The sequence below is a fragment of the Hypanus sabinus genome, chromosome 4, assembly GCF_030144855.1.
Source record: "Hypanus sabinus isolate sHypSab1 chromosome 4, sHypSab1.hap1, whole genome shotgun sequence".
Classification (NCBI taxonomy): domain Eukaryota; kingdom Metazoa; phylum Chordata; class Chondrichthyes; order Myliobatiformes; family Dasyatidae; genus Hypanus; species Hypanus sabinus.
The window spans coordinates 53310011-53317838 of record NC_082709.1 but is presented as its reverse complement, the minus strand read 5'-3'; positions in this window follow the sequence as shown (position 1 = coordinate 53317838).

Here is a 7828-nt window from a genome sequence, read left to right as displayed (position 1 = left end):
TAGACTCCGGCCTAAGCTCTAATTCCCACACATACTTGTCCCTAAATCCTAACCTGACCCCTATCTCCCTTTCTCCCCAAACCATCCTTACAGGTCTAAAAGTGATTAAAATTTAAACAATTATACAATTACAAACAACTAATTCTGAGCAGCAGCTCAACAGAGGTCACAGTTCAGCGCCATCTTGGAAAATATAGGGATGATGTGGATGCTGTAGAGAGGGTACAGGGCAGATTTACCAGAATGCTGCTTGCATTGCAGAGCAGGGCTTATGAGGATAGGTTAGAGTGAAGGAGGATGAGAGGCGACTTGACAGAGGTGTAGATGGGAAGAGGCATAGGTCAAGTAGACAGCCAGAGACCCTTTCTCAGGGTAGAAATTACTAACACAAGGTGAAATAATTTAAAGGTGATTGAATGAAATTAAAAGTGGATGTCCAAAGTAAGTTTTATACACAGAGGTCTATGGAATAGGCTGCCTGGAGTGGAGTAGAGGCAGATACATCAGGGACATTTAAAAGGCCCATAGGTACATGGATGAAAGAAAAATGGAGGACAATGTGGGAGGGCAGATTGATATTAGAGTAGGTTTGAAGTTCAGCACAGTTTCATGGGCCAAAAGGCCTGTAGTGTGTTGTAATGTCTCACTGTATGTTCTAATTCAGCAGATACTAGAAACTGCAGATGGTAGAAATCTGGAGTAACACACAAAGGCGTTAGAGAAACTCTGCAGGTCAGGCAGCATCTATGGTGGGAGGCAGACAGGCAACGTTTTGGTTTCAGTCCCTTCATCCAGGCTGGAAATAAAGGAGGAATCTAGTCAGTGTAAAATGTTGCAGAGAAGGGGTGGGACAAGAGATAACAGGGTAGAACACTGTCAGCTGGTCTAATCATTATTAGAATTATTTCATATTGCTTTTATAACCTTCCTTTAATGTGTCCAGGTTGAAGGACAAGGATATTTCTAGCTGCTCCACATGAAGAGTCTTCAGCCCTCAGTTCACACAAGGTGAAAACTAAAATACTTTATTTTATTTTATTTAGAGATACAATGTAGAATAGGCCCTTCTGGACCCCTGAGCCATGCTGCCCAGCAACCCAGACAACCCCATTTAACCCAAATCTAATCGTGGGACAGTCTACAATAACCAATTAACCTACTCGGTACATTGTGGGTGTTACACGGAGCGACTGGGGGTGAGCCCGAGGGCTGGACACAGACGCAGAAATGGGGTTGAGAGGTGCTTGCACAGTCGTGAACGTGGAACACATAACCAGGAGGAATCTTGACACAGAGCTCTGATATAGAGTCTTGACACGGAGACGGGGTTTTTATGGAAAGACTGGAAACTAGAGCTGAACTTAGAATTAACGGTTCTGAGTGGTCGGGAAATGAAGTTAATGCATGGGAATCAACCAACAAACTGGTAACTCGCCTATCCTGCAGTCTCTGATGGAAACCAGGTGTGCTGTAATTAAGTGAACTAGCAGCAACTGGGAATCTAACGATTGGAATTAAGGCATGTTGAAGGAGATAGGGACAGTGGGAGGAAACCAGAACACCCGGAGAAAATCTACACATTCCACAGGAAGGACATACCGAGTCTCCTTACTGAGGATGCTGGGATTGAACTACGAACTGCGATGTACCAAGCTGTAATAGCATGCACTTGCTCCTACGCTACCATGGCTCCCCAATAGCTGCAGGCACTGCAAATCTGAAATAAGATTTGGGTGGCTAATCGGCAATTGAAAGGTGAGAAGATGTACCTCACTCAGGTTCGCCAATTGAGTACATAAGGCATTGATCTGCGGTGGTTCTGTGTATTGAATCAGCAAACACAATTGATTGGCAAGAACAAATTAAAATAAGGCAGTTGCAAGCGGAGTGGCCATTGTTGAAGTGTACAGTGTTAGAGTGGTTATTTGAGGCTTCAGTGAGGAGAGGCTTATGTGAGAGAAGACGAAAAAGCTGTCGGCTTTTTTATATTTACACAGTTAGAGCAGTAGGGATGCCAGACAGAACAGTTGAATGTTCCTCTTGCAGGATGTGGGAAAGCGGGGAGACCGCCAGTGTCCCTGACGACTTCACCTGTGAGAAGTGCATCCAGCTGCAGCTTCTAACACTTCGCATTGAGGATTTGGAGCTGGAACTGGATGAACTCTAGAGAGGCTGAGTGTGTGATAAATAGGATATATAGAGAGGTAGTTACACTCAAGGTGCAGAAACTGGGGAAATAGGTGAATCAGGAAGGGGAAAGGTGTTCAGAAGTCAATGCAAAGTACCCCTGTGGCCAACTCCCTCAACAACAGGTACACTTTGGATACTGTTGGGGGGGGGGGTGGGGGTGGAGAATGACCTAGCACAGGAAAGTCACAGCAGTCATGTCCTTGGCACTGAGTCTGACTCTGTGACCCAGAAGGGAAGGAGGGACAAGAGGCAAATTATTAGTTTGGGGAACAGAAAGAAGGTTCTGTGGACAAGAACAAAGTTCCTGGATAGTACGCAGCCTCTTGGGTGCCAGGATCTCAGATCAAGTCCTCAGCAGCAGAGGTCGTGGTCTGTTTAGGTATTCACGAGTTACGTAGGAAGAGTAACAATGTTCTGCAATGTTCACGGAGTTAGGTGCTAAGTTAAAGGTCAGGGCCTCCAAGGTTGTGATCTCAGGATTGCTATCCATGCCACATGCAAGTGAGGCCAGAAATAGAAAGATCAGGCTGTTTAACAGGCGCAGGTCAATGGGAATTGGTAGTTTTAAAAGGTTTGGCAGAGACTAGATGGGTCAAAGGGCCTGTTTCTGTGCTGTAATGTTCTATGATTCTCTGACTCAAAAGAAAGTCTGTATGCCTTTGGGGGAATGGAGGAGAGAGAGAGAGAGAGAGAGAGAGGTGGGAGAGAGAGAGAGAGAGAGAGAGGGGGGGGGGGGAAGAGAGAGAGAGAGAGAGAGAGAGAGGTGGGAGAGAGAGGGGGAGAGAGAGGGGGAGGAGAGAGAGAGGGGGAGAGAGGGGGGGAGAGAGAGAGAGAGTGGGGGGGGGGGGAGAGAGAGAGAGAAGCAGAGAAGCAGCTGATGTTGCAGATTGAAGACCAGTCCACAGGAACATTTCTCTATGGTTGATGCCAGAGCTACTAACTTCTTTCCAGCATTTTCTGTTTTCACTTCACTCTCACTCTCTTGGTGACAAGTTTAAATCAATAAACCTCACAACCTGCTGTTCATTTTTAGGAGCTGATCATCTCAATTGACCACAACAAAACCCTGAGCCATTCTATTCAGTTCCTATTAAATTAGAATCAGAATCACAAATTTCCTAACTGCAGTTTCTTATCATTCTTAACGTGCCATCCTATCCCTTTTTTTGTGATTTTAACATCATTTCTCCTACTCTGGTAGATCAATTCCTTGGTGCCAGCTGCACCTAACACAGGATGTTACTGGAGCCATTGAAAAGTGGCTAGTTCAATAGGTTTATTGTTCATAAGACTGTTTCTTGACATCACCAATCCAACACTTACTTGGTCACCTACGAGCAGGTAACTTTAAGCGTGATATTGGAGATGGACACAGAACTGAAGTGCTCCACCTTTTCCAAGGTGCTGACGAAAGGGCATTCAGAAACATCAGCTGCACAGGTTATCTTGTGGTGTGCTGCACATCTCTCAGCCCTGCCAAGATTTCCCAGGCATCGTTCCAATAACGTTAACCTTAACTCATTCATTTTCAGTGGGTGAAACAGGCAGTGTTTGGTTAATCTGCTCTGTAAACACATGCTGATGATTTCATGCAGTTGAGCATTACTGAGCAGAGCTGACCATTCAGGTGATCCACTGTGCTGTGTGCGGGTGTAACAGATTAGTCATTCACTGGGAGCAGTGGGATCATGTTCAAGATGGTTTGTGGGTAGCCCGTGAACAGACGGCCTCTTTATATGCTGGCCAATTTTGTGTGGGATACATTCCCCAGTTCACTCTGAAGTATGCATCGTCACAGTTTGCGCATATGTAAGTGATCAAACGTGCAGTTAAATTGATGGCAAGGATTAGGACTAATCCAGTACCCAGGAACTGAAGCATTCACTCTGAAACAGGCAAACGAGATTCCAAGAACAAGATATTGCAAAGCCCCAGTGTGATCTCTGAGAAAGTTATATCAGAATGTGTTATTTTGTTTAAGTCACCTTGTGCCAAATCAATTAATAGTGTGGGAAGCACCTTACATGCTCACGGCCATGTAGTCACACTTACAACAGTGTTACTGCTCAGATATTTGACTCACGGGTCCTTGGGACAGTTTGGCCCATGGTCATGGATTGACCCTCACTGTGATGTGCAGATTGCCCATTTGCTCATACAATAAATTCAGTTTGTTGCAGCATTTACAGCAGAGGAGAGTCTGAAAAAACTCTGAGCCCCATTTCAAAGCTTTCTCTGCAACATGCTCCCAATAACAGAAACTATTGAACACTCCAAGCATTGGTGCTTTTCTGAGGGATTTGTTTTGGATGAGGAATTGTTGACAGTGTTGCTGAACCTATAGTCAGGTTTTATACCTCCTGGGCTGCGTGCTGTTTGTGGGGAGTGAGTAGAGAGCAAAAGTGAGAATGTCAAAATAATTAGTTTAGAGAAAAATGGCTGCCTATAGCAGATGTCAACATCAGCACAAAAATTGTATTTTGAACAAGAACTAGGTTGTCATCTTTTCAATGTTAGTGAATTGCAATTTGTTTTAGAAGTAGGAAGATTTGAATCCAGTTACCTTGTGAGAAGTTTTTGCTGTGCAGTGCATTTGAGTTAATCATTTTCATGACAAAATTCAATAGCTGTGGCTGGTTTTTCCTCATCACGTTGCTGATTGAAGCGAAGTTTCAGTCGATATTGTAGCTATATGAGGATCTGCAAACTCTTCTTCCAAATGGAATGGAATGTCAAGATTGGCATTGGCAGCATCATCCTTACACTCTATACATTTTTAAAAGGTGAATTTGATCTGCAATAACACCAGAACACCACCTATAAATTTGACAATGTCATAACTGTTGTTGGCAGAATCTCAGATGGTGATGAGCAGCCATACAGAAGGGAGATTTTGGCTGGTTAAGTGGTGTCATAACAACAATCTTGCATTCAATGTTGGTAAGGCCAAGGAACTGATTGTGGTTTTCAGGAAGGCAAATTTGGGAGAAGACGTACCAGTTCTCATTGAGGAGCCATCCGTGGAAAGGGTGAGCAGTTTCTAGCTCCAAAGTCTCAAATTATCTGAAGATCTATTCTGAGCTCAACACATTGATGCAATTATGAAGAAGGCACACCAGTGACTACATTTCATTAGGAGTCTGGGAAGATTTGGTACGTCACCAAAGACTCTTGCAAATTTCTACAGATGCACCGTGGAAAGCATTCTGACATTCTGATGCATTATCATCTGATATGGAGGCGCCAATGCACAGGACCAGAAAAAGCTGCACAGGGTTGTAAGCTCAGCAAGCTCCTTCATGGATTCTAGCTTTCCCACCATTGAGGTTATCTTCAAAAGGCAATGCCTCAAGGAGGCAACATCCATCATTAATACCCTCAGCATCCACAACATGTCCTCCTCTCATTGGCACCATAGGGAGGAGGTGCAAGAGCCTGAAGGTACACACTCAACATTTTAGGAATAGTTTCTTTCCCTCTGCTATCAGATTTTTGAAGAGACCATGAACCTATGAACACTTAGCTCTCTTTTTGCAGTACTTATTCTTAAAATATTTTTTATTGTAACATAGATTTTTTATGTGTTGCACATACTGCTGTTGCAAACCAACACATTTCACAGCAATTTCAGTGATAATAAACTTGATTCTGAATGGGCCTTGACTATTCAGTAGTATTGTGGCTGATCTGTGCCATTTAATTATGTGACCCTGAAACCTTTAGGTAACAATGTCACAGAAATCCATCTGCCCCCTTCATAAAGCCTTAAGTTGCTCCATCAACTCCAGTCTTCTAAGCAAGGCAGTTCCAGGTTCCAGCAACCTTTGGGAAATTGTCTTTTGATTGGTCTCTGCAATGGCTAAGTTTTACCACATGCTTCTATATCTTCATGAAGTGAACTGTTTCTCTCCTCAACAATATTGCTGCATTATTTTAATTCAGTGAATCCCATTCAAACAGCTCATACATTTTCTGTATCCAAGACAACACAGGACATCTCTTTTGTATTTAACAGACACATGGGAAGCTTTTCCTGGGCTTGCCAAAACAGTGCTTTCCAAGCAAACATCTGTATGGATGCTACCTGACCTGCTGAGTTCCTCCATCACTTAGTGTACCCAAAATTATTAATCATTCAGATGGATGAGTAAAGTAAACCCAGCATTAATTATGACAGACAAATTACCTTTGATCAATGATTGAGATGTTTCATCAAACAATCAGTTCAAAGCGCTGTCCTTGAACTTTCGAAGAGTGCTTGATGAAGTGGCTAAAGCAAGCCTGTCATCAGAATGAAAGGAGTAGAAAGATCCTGAGTAAGGACAGGATCACAGAGTCAAGGGGAGCAGTGTTTGTTGGGTAGATGGAAGGCATGGAGTGATATTCCCCAAAGGACTGCACAGATAGATCATCTGCAGTCCCTTTTCATACAACAGCCAATCTCTGTCTCCTAACCATCATCCAGACACCACACAGTCCTTCTACCCAGAGCAGCATTTTGCCTGCACTTGTCCAAACATTCTACTTATCCCCCATCCCCCTCTATCTAGTACCTCAGTCACTGCACTACACTGTAAACTCCTTAAACCACTTTTTATAATGGTGTTTATGTTGCAAATACATGCTGGTATTTGTGCACATTTTACTACATATTTTTATTTTAACTTCTGTTTATATTTCATATAGTTCTTTATATTTTATAATTGATAAATGTTATTTTTTGTTGTATGTCAAACTAAAAGCCAACAGCGAAGAGCAAACTCCTAGTACTTGTAAGTGTATATGTAACCCTTAGGTTTGGCCAGCAATGAGTCTGGGGAAGGCAGTCTCTGGTTCCGCCAAACGCGTGAAATCTGAGGTGCAAAACTGCTTGTTTGTGAGGATGCTGTGTGATGTGTTACCCTGTTACAAACCAGTACTATGAAATAACAGACAGTACACTATATGCAATTAAATGATTTAGCTTTATAATTCGTAATTTGACTGGAGGGTTAGTAAAGGAAAAGGGCCCATTTTAATGGAACAGTCTAATGTGCAGTTTGGAGCTCACCGTTTCCCTTCTGGTGGTCCTCCATTGATTTTCCCCAGGCTTCATCGACTCCCCTCCAAGTCCACTCCTTTCAGGCATCTTCTCTTTTCATCTTCCGCTGAACAAAAGACCCAGATCTCCTCGTTCTCAGGCACTCAATAAGAAAAAGGACTCCCTTCATTGGATGGTGCACATTCCAAAGCCTCCATTATCTCTAGCCATGACCCAAACACTGCTGCTACAGAGAAACTATTACATTAGCAGTGAAACCTTTCCCAGGGCATTACATATATGACAGACAAAGTTGGTCTTGATGATCCATGATGCTTAATGATCCTTTTTTCCAGTCAATGCAATCTCTTCTCAGGACTTGTTCTGCTCTGAAGCTCACAGATCAATGAAGGGATCATTATCCCAGTGCAAAGCCAGATTTCCCGTCACTTCATTTCCTGTCTTGCTCACCCTCTGACCTCATATCTCGAGTGTAAGTCTGAGGAACAACATAATATCTTCTCACTTGGTGTTGCATGAAATCAGGTTCACGGATTCGGTGAGTGGGGACAGAAGAGGCTCACTGCCAGCAGTAAATTAACCATTTAAAAGACAAGA